Raw genomic sequence first — 8,479 nt, 5'->3', positions numbered from 1 at the left:
TAGACTTCAATTATGAAATCCTATTTGTGTATAGGATTTTAATTAAAGTTCTTAATTTCCCTTTTAAATTTCGTGTATCCATGTTTTAGATTGTACCTGACTTGCTGCTTTTCGTTGCAGATTTGCAATGTCTCCGCGTCGATCTCGTCCCCGGAGGAGCCGTTCTCGTTCACAGCATAGTGAGGAGGAGGTCCCCACGACATCCTCTCCCGCGGCTTCATTTTTCGGGGGTGAGAATTTATGCAGAGATTTTGTCTTACATCCCTGATTGACCTCTTTGCGGGTCATGAAGGAAGAACCGATACCTCTCTCGCGGAGGGTAAGGTTTCAGACTTGTTTTGCTTAGCCAATTCAAGTCTTCGGATATATTGGGGCGATTTTGTGTTGTCCTACACCTTATAGGTCGGTGTACGTTACCACGTTATTCACGTGATGACGCATGCCGTCCTTCTGGTGTAGGTCACTCAAAATCGTCTCTCCAATTATTCCGTGGATGAGTCTATCATTCTTCTTACGAGATGGATTTTCTGATTCCGCCCTTGTGCTTTATTGCAGTGGAATTTCCCGCGGGTAGCCTTCCTCCTCACGCCAACACCGGATGTAGTCGGGAGGTTTTCTCTTCTGCTACTCTTAGGCAGGCTGTTGGCCCACTTCCTCGGTTCGACGGGGATCGTCCAAATGACTCTTGCCGTTCGATACAGGAAGGAGGGCGCCATTGCTTGCGCCAACTTATCACAGATGCCTCCTTCACCCCTGATTCTACTTCCACTCAGGTTCTAAAGAAGCCGGGTTTTCTATTTGGAGATCATGTCAGGGATCCTGCCACGCTGACTCTTTGTGAGGAGCATTGGTTAACTCTTGACGGTGGAGCCTGTTTGTACATCCCTTCGATTCCACGCCACTATTCTTTCAGTCATTTGAAGGGGCAAGCCGTGGACCGGCAGATGTCTTGGCATCTTACTGAAGATGCTGATCGGGTTCAATGCGGATATGCTACTAACCATAAGACTCCTGGCTCTGAGGGGTATCATGACGTGCGTGGTCTACGACCCGGGATCATGGGTCTTGATACTGCACCCCCAGGCGAGGTGTCAGCTGCTGCTCCGACTGTGAGCAACCGTCTGGCTCTTCTTGGGAGACAGTTACCCCCATCGGAGTACAGATGTTATGGCTGGGCTTCCTCCCTAGCCAAAGGGTGGTGGGCGCGCATGACTGGTTTCGTCTTGGCGCGCTGGGAGAGGGATCTGAAGAGCAGTGGGTTGTATGCACCCATACGAGCTACTATGTACGGCATCCCAGTCAGCTGTCGCCATTTCTTGGCTTTGCTGGAGACTTATGTGCCCGATAGCAACACCTTCCTGACCAGCGGAGGTGAGCTAGGGTTGGCCTTGCACGAGATGCATTATGTTTCGGGTCTTCCGATGGGGGACTGTCCGTATCAGGAGTACTTCCCTACGAACCAGCAGCTGGAGTGTATGAAGAAAGATACTCCGGACATGTATGACACACTCTGGGATCTTACTTGCCACTACTACACTTCCTTGATCCAAACTTCTCCCCAAGCGAGAAGGAAGAGGCAGATCAGCTTGAAGCAGTTTGCCAGCTACTTGTTTCAGAACTTGGATGGTGATTCTAGTGCGCCCATTCATGAATTAGACGTGATGACTCCTTCGGCCGTTAATGAGTTGTTGGAAAAGGCTGAGGTTCGTTCCTACACTATCGGCAGTGCTGAGGGGGCTTTTCCCGCGGGGACAAAGTTTCGCTCTTTTCTCCGCCGCGCACAGAGGTCTATAGGGTCCCGGGCGCTATTAGCAGGCTACCTTGCCCTTTGGTTGAAGAAGTGTGTCGTCCCGCACCAACCTTCTGACGCTCTACCCATCGAGGTGCTCTTCCCTGCAGTTCAGCTGGCTTATGGGAGAGAGCTTTCCCTGCTCCCAGCAATGGTTGCTAGTATCCATTGCGGGCTCAGGGGTCTGGTTAGCAGTTTTACACATATGGGTTCTGAACCATCAGCTGAGCTGGTTTGCCCAAAGGTTGAGCTCCCTTACGCATATTTGATGGCGTGGCTCGTTCTTCACCGTCCCGACTTGATGTCGGCCCCCAGCGTTGTTGACATCCCTGTCCCCTTCATGCAATTGTTGGAGCAGAGCAGATGGTTTGGGAGCAAATTTAGTGATGTTCAGCGAGAGCTCCGGGTCCGCAAGAGTTGGGAGTTCTTTAAGTGTTTCCCTCACTTTTCAGGTCGCTATGGCGACGTGCTGGTTGATGAGGAGAAACCTAGAAGTGACCGGACCGTTCTTGACGCTGGTTGCTTCCGGTGGTTAGTGAACATCCGTGTAGGCTATCTCGTCCTTCGGGTGAAGAACCAGTGCCACATAGAGCCTTATCTCCCTTGCCGCTTTGCTCGACAATTCGGCTATGACCAACTGTATGTCGGGAATCCGAGCCGCAGCCTGCGGGTTGAGGGAGGATTGATTGATGGCGTTCGAGCGTGGCTATGGACGATGGTGGGCTGTACTGGAGCCCGTTTTGCTCTTCCTTCGTACCGGCGTAAGCCATTGATCACTTTCCTCAGCTGCAAGTGGTTCCTTTCTGCATATGAGTCCATCAGCGTGAGGAGCCTCTCAGAGTTGCAGTCCGAGTACGCGGTCCGGGCTGCTATGATGGCTGGTCGCAGAGCTGAGCTTGCTCAGAAGCGGAGAAAAGGGCATGCCAAATCTCTTGTCTCAGACGAAGAAGAACTTCTCCCTACGGGTGATGATGACGAGACCTCCGAGGACGAGTATGCGGACGCAGATACCGGCAGAGGGGATCTCGATACTGGTTTGTCCTATCTCTTTTAATTTTCATTTTCCATAAATGACAGCTCTTTTTCATTGAAATGGCTATTGTCACTTTAGGTAGGGCAGTCAATGATCATGAGCCACCAGCTCCTACACACGTTGAAACGTGTGATAGGCCTGCGCATGTTCGACCCTTTGGTCCTCGGAGGGTTGGTGCCCCGAAGAGGAAGAAGACCGCCCATAAGCCCCATGACGATCAGCGTCCCTGTGGAGTGGACTTAGGGAGCACTGCCGATGGAGGGGGAGGTAACATTCAATTGCTCTTGCTTCAAGGTTGTTTACCTTTTGGGGATTTGTGACCATGTTTTGTGCTTCAGGTTTCTTCGAGGAGGGCGAACTCCCACCGGGTTCGGCGTCCCCTGGCGTTGACAACATGGATTGCTTTGTGCAACAAATGTGCGACGCTTTTCACGATGGGTCTTTGGGCATCGACCTTAACATCGATCTTGAGCAGATAAATAATGTTGAGCCCACAATCCCTTATTCAGGTATATCCGCATCCAATGTCATTTTCCTTATGTAAGGTGAAGGAAGATTTCTCGTTTGAGCTTTCCTCATCCTTCAACATTTGGGTTACCCTGCAGATGTTGCGATGGAGGGGCCAAGCTTCTCGAAGCCGGATGCCGGCTTATTAGCTGACATGCTGGCTGAGCAGACTTCCAGAGGGACCGAGAGACCATTCTTCGGGAACGATTCATCTACCGGTATATATCTGATTTTCTCCCTCTTGCCCGATATTTCATATGACTAATGAATGATTGATTATCGCAGCGTCTACCATTGGAGTTAGCCCGGTATCTATCCCTGGCATATCCAGTTTGCCTCAGAGCGACGGGCTTGCAGGTATGTATACGATTCAGGGATATTGTACTTTCCTATGTTTATCTGTCTTTTGACTAATGAGTGCAATCATAGGACCAGCCGCTAGGACTGATTCTCATATGACTCCTGACATCCCTCAAATGCCCGCGGATAATGGATCTACAGGTATGCAGATCCCAATTCTTCTTATTCGTCTAAATTTTCATTTTGACTAATAAGAGAGTGTCATCATAGGACCAGCAGCTTGGGCCGATACTCTTATGACTCTTGGCATTCCGGCTGCATCTGAGGACATGGGGATTGCAGGTATGTATACGACCTCCTTATCCCGATTCTCCTTACTTGTCCAAATTTCCATTTGGTTAACATAGGAATGTCACTGTAGGACCAGGCGTTCAGCCTGATACTGCTACAGTCCCCGGGGTTGAAAGTCCTCATAGCAGTGGTGCCTCCCCGTCTCTGCCGAGTGGTGCGAGCAATCTGTCTGCAGGGGCTGACGTACCCTCTTCTGCTGCTGTCCCGGAGCCTGTCGGCTCTCAACCCGATGGGACATCCGTTGGCGTCGGTATGTTCGGAACCTGCCTTTTGACTTTCCTTTCCATATTCGATAGTTCACTGAGCTTCCAAGTTGTTGCTTGTAGGATCTCGATCTTCTTTGCACGAGCGTGTCCGTAGCCTTTTGGCCGATACTGATCCTGACGGAGAGGCTTTCCGTACGGACCTCAGCTTCTTCACCGCCTGGTATAATGGCTTGATCGAGAAGCTTCTCCACCGAGGAGGCGGCTTCGATCAGTTCCGGCGTTCCTTCTCTCGCCACATGACGATGATGAGGGAAGAAGGATACCCGGAACTGGCTGATTCCTTCACTGCTGATTTCGCTGCCCTGGAGTCAGAGATACGAGAGTTGAAGGAACTGGAGGTTACCGGGGCTTCTTCTTTCGTATCCTCTGAGTTAGAGCATAGGATGGAGCAGTGGCGTGAACTGAGATCTTCCGTCGGGCGTGAGCTTCAGTCACGCGAGAGCTCCCTTGCGCATCTAATGGCTAACATGGCGAGGATGGATAGGGAGAAAGCTGAGTTACTCCGTTCCTTGGACTCGAATCGCGAGGAAGCGACTAGGTTGAAGGAGGCCTTGAAGCGTGCCGAGGAATCCGCCGTTCTTATCGCAGATGACTTGATCGGACTAGAGCGTTCCCGTGACCAGGTACTCGAGGAGTTCGGATCCACTCAGGAGGGATTGATGAAGTTGAAGAGTGAAGCTGCGGAGATCTTGAGCTGTTCTGAGGAATCTGCCCGAGCAGATCTGCAGGCGGGACTTGAGCAGAGTTATGCAGATAGACTTTTTAGCTTAAAGTCTCATATTCTTAGCCGTCAGTTGCCTTCGGGCTAATGAGCTCTTTGTTGTATGCTTTTGACTTGACCTATTAATAGAAACTCCACATTTGCTTCTTTCTTGTGATTTGTCTGCATTTCTTCTGAATGACAGATTTTATGGGATTTTTGGCAAACCCCCAGCCATCAACGGGTTTGATATGCCTTTACCGATCACCGTTTGAATCGGGCTAGCATGTGGATTGTCTAGATCCGTCCCACATGTAACGTTGTGCTAAGAAAATTGCTTTTCTTAGATTTGATGCTATGACTTTGAATACATAGACTTCGTCTTTCTTACGGGAATAGACTACCCGGCAACGCGTGTTAGGCATTGACTTTGGGGTTTTTGGCAAACCCCCAGCCTTCAACGGGTTTGATATGCCTTTACCGATTACCGTTTGAATCGGGCTAGCATGCGGATTGTCGAAATCCGTTCCGCATGTAACGTTGTGCTAAAGGAATGAACTCCCTTAGACTTAATGCTACGACTTTGAATACGTAGACTTTGCCCTTGTTACGGGAATAGGCTACCCGGCAACACGTGTTAGGTGTTGACTTATCCCTACTTAGGATTCGGGATAAAATTCCCCATGCACCAAGTGCGCGGATTGGAAGTTGAAAGTTGTGTCAAAATAGGAGAGGAAGAATTTTATATTCTATCTCCCGATGCTGAAGAGGAAGAATTTTATATTCTATCTACAGCTGGAAAGGAAACTCGAGGTGGGATATCCACCCCCAGAATCCGGAAGGATGAACTGGGAGCGGGATCTCCACTCCGAGCATCCGGAATGATGAACTGGGAGTGGGATCTCCACTCCGAGCATCGGAAAGGTCCGAGGAGAGGAAGAATTTTATATTCTATCTCCCGGTGCTAAAGAGGAAGAATTTTATATTCTATCTTCAGCTGGAAAAGAAACTCGAGGTGGGATTCTCCACCCCCAGTATCTGGAAGGATGAACTGGGAATGGGATCTCCACTCCGAGCACCCGGAATGATGAACTGGGAGTGGGGTCGCCACTCCGAGCATCGGAAAGGTCCGAGGAGAGGAAGAATTTTATATTCTATCTCCCGGTGCTAAAGAGGAAGAATTTTATATTCTATCTTCAGCTGGAAAAGAAACTCGAGGTGGGATTCTCCACCCCCAGTATCTGGAAGGATGAACTGGGAGTGGGATCTCCACTCCGAGCATCGGAAAGGTCCGAGGAGAGGAAGAATTTTATATTCTATCTCCCGGTGCTAAAGAGGAAGAATTTTATATTCTATCTTCAGCTGGAAAAGAAACTCGAGGTGGGATTCTCCACCCCCAGTATCTGGAAGGATGAACTGGGAATGGGATCTCCACTCCGAGCACCCGGAATGATGAACTGGGAGTGGGGTCGCCACTCCGAGCATCGGAAAGGTCCGAGGAGAGGAAGAATTTTATATTCTATCTCCCGGTGCTAAAGAGGAAGAATTTTATATTCTATCTTCAGCTGGAAAAGAAACTCGAGGTGGGATTCTCCACCCCCAGTATCTGGAAGGATGAACTGGGAATGGGATCTCCACTCCGAGCACCCGGAATGATGAACTGGGAGTGGGGTCGCCACTCCGAGCATCGGAAAGGTCCGAGGAGAGGAAGAATTTTATATTCTATCTCCCGGTGCTAAAGAGGAAGAATTTTATATTCTATCTTCAGCTGGAAAAGAAACTCGAGGTGGGATTCTCCACCCCCAGTATCTGGAAGGATGAACTGGGAATGGGATCTCCACTCCGAGCACCCGGAATGATGAACTGGGAGTGGGGTCGCCACTCCGAGCATCGGAAAGGTCCGAGGAGAGGAAGAATTTTATATTCTATCTCCCGGTGCTAAAGAGGAAGAATTTTATATTCTATCTTCAGCTGGAAAAGAAACTCGAGGTGGGATTCTCCACCCCCAGTATCTGGAAGGATGAACTGGGAATGGGATCTCCACTCCGAGCACCCGGAATGATGAACTGGGAGTGGGGTCGCCACTCCGAGCATCGGAAAGGTCCGAGGAGAGGAAGAATTTTATATTCTATCTCCCGGTGCTAAAGAGGAAGAATTTTATATTCTATCTTCAGCTGGAAAAGAAACTCGAGGTGGGATTCTCACCCCAGGGGTGTCTAGGAAAAGCCTAGACACCCCAGGGGTGTCTCGGCCAAAACGAGACACCCTAGGGTGTCTCGGCCATGGCCGAGACACCCCTGGGGTGTCTAGGCTTTTCCTAGACACCCCGGGGTATTTCGACTGGCCGGGACTCCGTTTAGGTGTATTTTGTTTGTTTCCCCGTAGATTCTTCGTACGAACTCGGATTTGAGTGATTCCGGGTGCGTTGGATGCGTGACGAAGAGTTCGATCCGCTCTGATGGTTGGATTGTCTTTAGAGTGGTCGAGGCACGGAGGGGATTGTCCTTTTTTCCGAAGTCCTATCCGCTCACGTAGCTCGCTGACTCACTTCAGTCGTTCGTCGACGTCGATTAGGCTCATGTGGGTCGGATGGTGATGTTCATTGTCGCTCATTAATACTGAACCGTTTGTGGAGACCTATAGGCAATTTTCGATGCCTACAGATACCCCCTCCAAAGTGTTCCGGACTCGTTTCTTTTATAGAAGAGGCCGGAATACTTTGGATGTGATTGGTCTAGCCTTCAGTCGGCATAAGGACCTGTGGTTAGCTTCAACTCTTGGCTCCTTCGATTTTCGGTTTATTCGATGCTTTGACGAATAACCGAAGTTCTTCCGGCACTGCGTTTATCGCTTGGCCGTCGTCGGAGTCTCGAGTCTGCAGCTGATGAATTGAGTATCGTCATACGTTGACTTTTGTTGCAACGCGTTGACTGGCGTTGACCTAGGGTTATGCGTTGACCATCGTGTTGACTTAGGGTTTTGAATCGTCATACGTTGACTTTTGGCGCAACGCGTTGACTGGCGTTGACCTAGGGTTACGCGTTGACCGGCGTTGACCCTTAGGGTTTTGAATCGTCAAACGTTGACTTTCGCTCACAACCCGTTGAGTGGGGTTGACCTAGGGTTACGCGTTGACCGGCGTCCACCCTAGGGTTTTGATTCGTCGAAGGTTGACTTTCGTTTGCAACGGGCGTTGGCCCTTAGGGTTTTGAATCGTCATACGTTGACTTTTGTCGCAACGCGTTGACTGGAGTTGACCTAGGGTTACGCGTTGACCGGCGTTGACCCTTAGGGTTTTGAATCGTCAAACGTTGACTTTCGCTCACGCAACCCGTTGAGTGGGGTTGACCTAGGGTTACGCGTTGACCGGCGTCCACCCTAGGGTTTTGATTCGTCGAAGGTTGACTTTTGGCGCAACGCATTGACTGGCGTTGACCTAGGGTTACGCGTTGACCTAGGGTTACGCGTTGACCTAGGGTTACGCGTTGACCGGCGTTGACCCTTAGGGTTTTGGATCGTCAAACGTTGACTTT

General features: G+C 50.1%; 1 long non-coding RNA gene across 1 annotated transcript; it reads left to right on the top strand.

Annotated features, from left to right (window-relative positions):
- Window positions 1-3,508: 3,508 nt before the first annotated feature.
- LOC109828476 lies at window positions 3,509-3,936 on the top strand. Its single transcript, XR_002243698.1, has 4 exons — window positions 3,509-3,547; window positions 3,615-3,686; window positions 3,759-3,830; window positions 3,900-3,936. It is a non-coding gene; the product is annotated as an uncharacterized LOC109828476 (long non-coding RNA).
- Window positions 3,937-8,479: the final 4,543 nt, after the last annotated feature.

The sequence above is a fragment of the Asparagus officinalis genome, unplaced genomic scaffold (genome assembly GCF_001876935.1).
Source record: "Asparagus officinalis unplaced genomic scaffold, Aspof.V1 AsparagusV1_Un1704, whole genome shotgun sequence".
NCBI lineage: Eukaryota > Viridiplantae > Streptophyta > Magnoliopsida > Asparagales > Asparagaceae > Asparagus > Asparagus officinalis.
The sequence above is the reverse complement of the archived record's forward strand: the minus strand, read 5'-3'. Positions and strand labels throughout refer to the sequence as shown.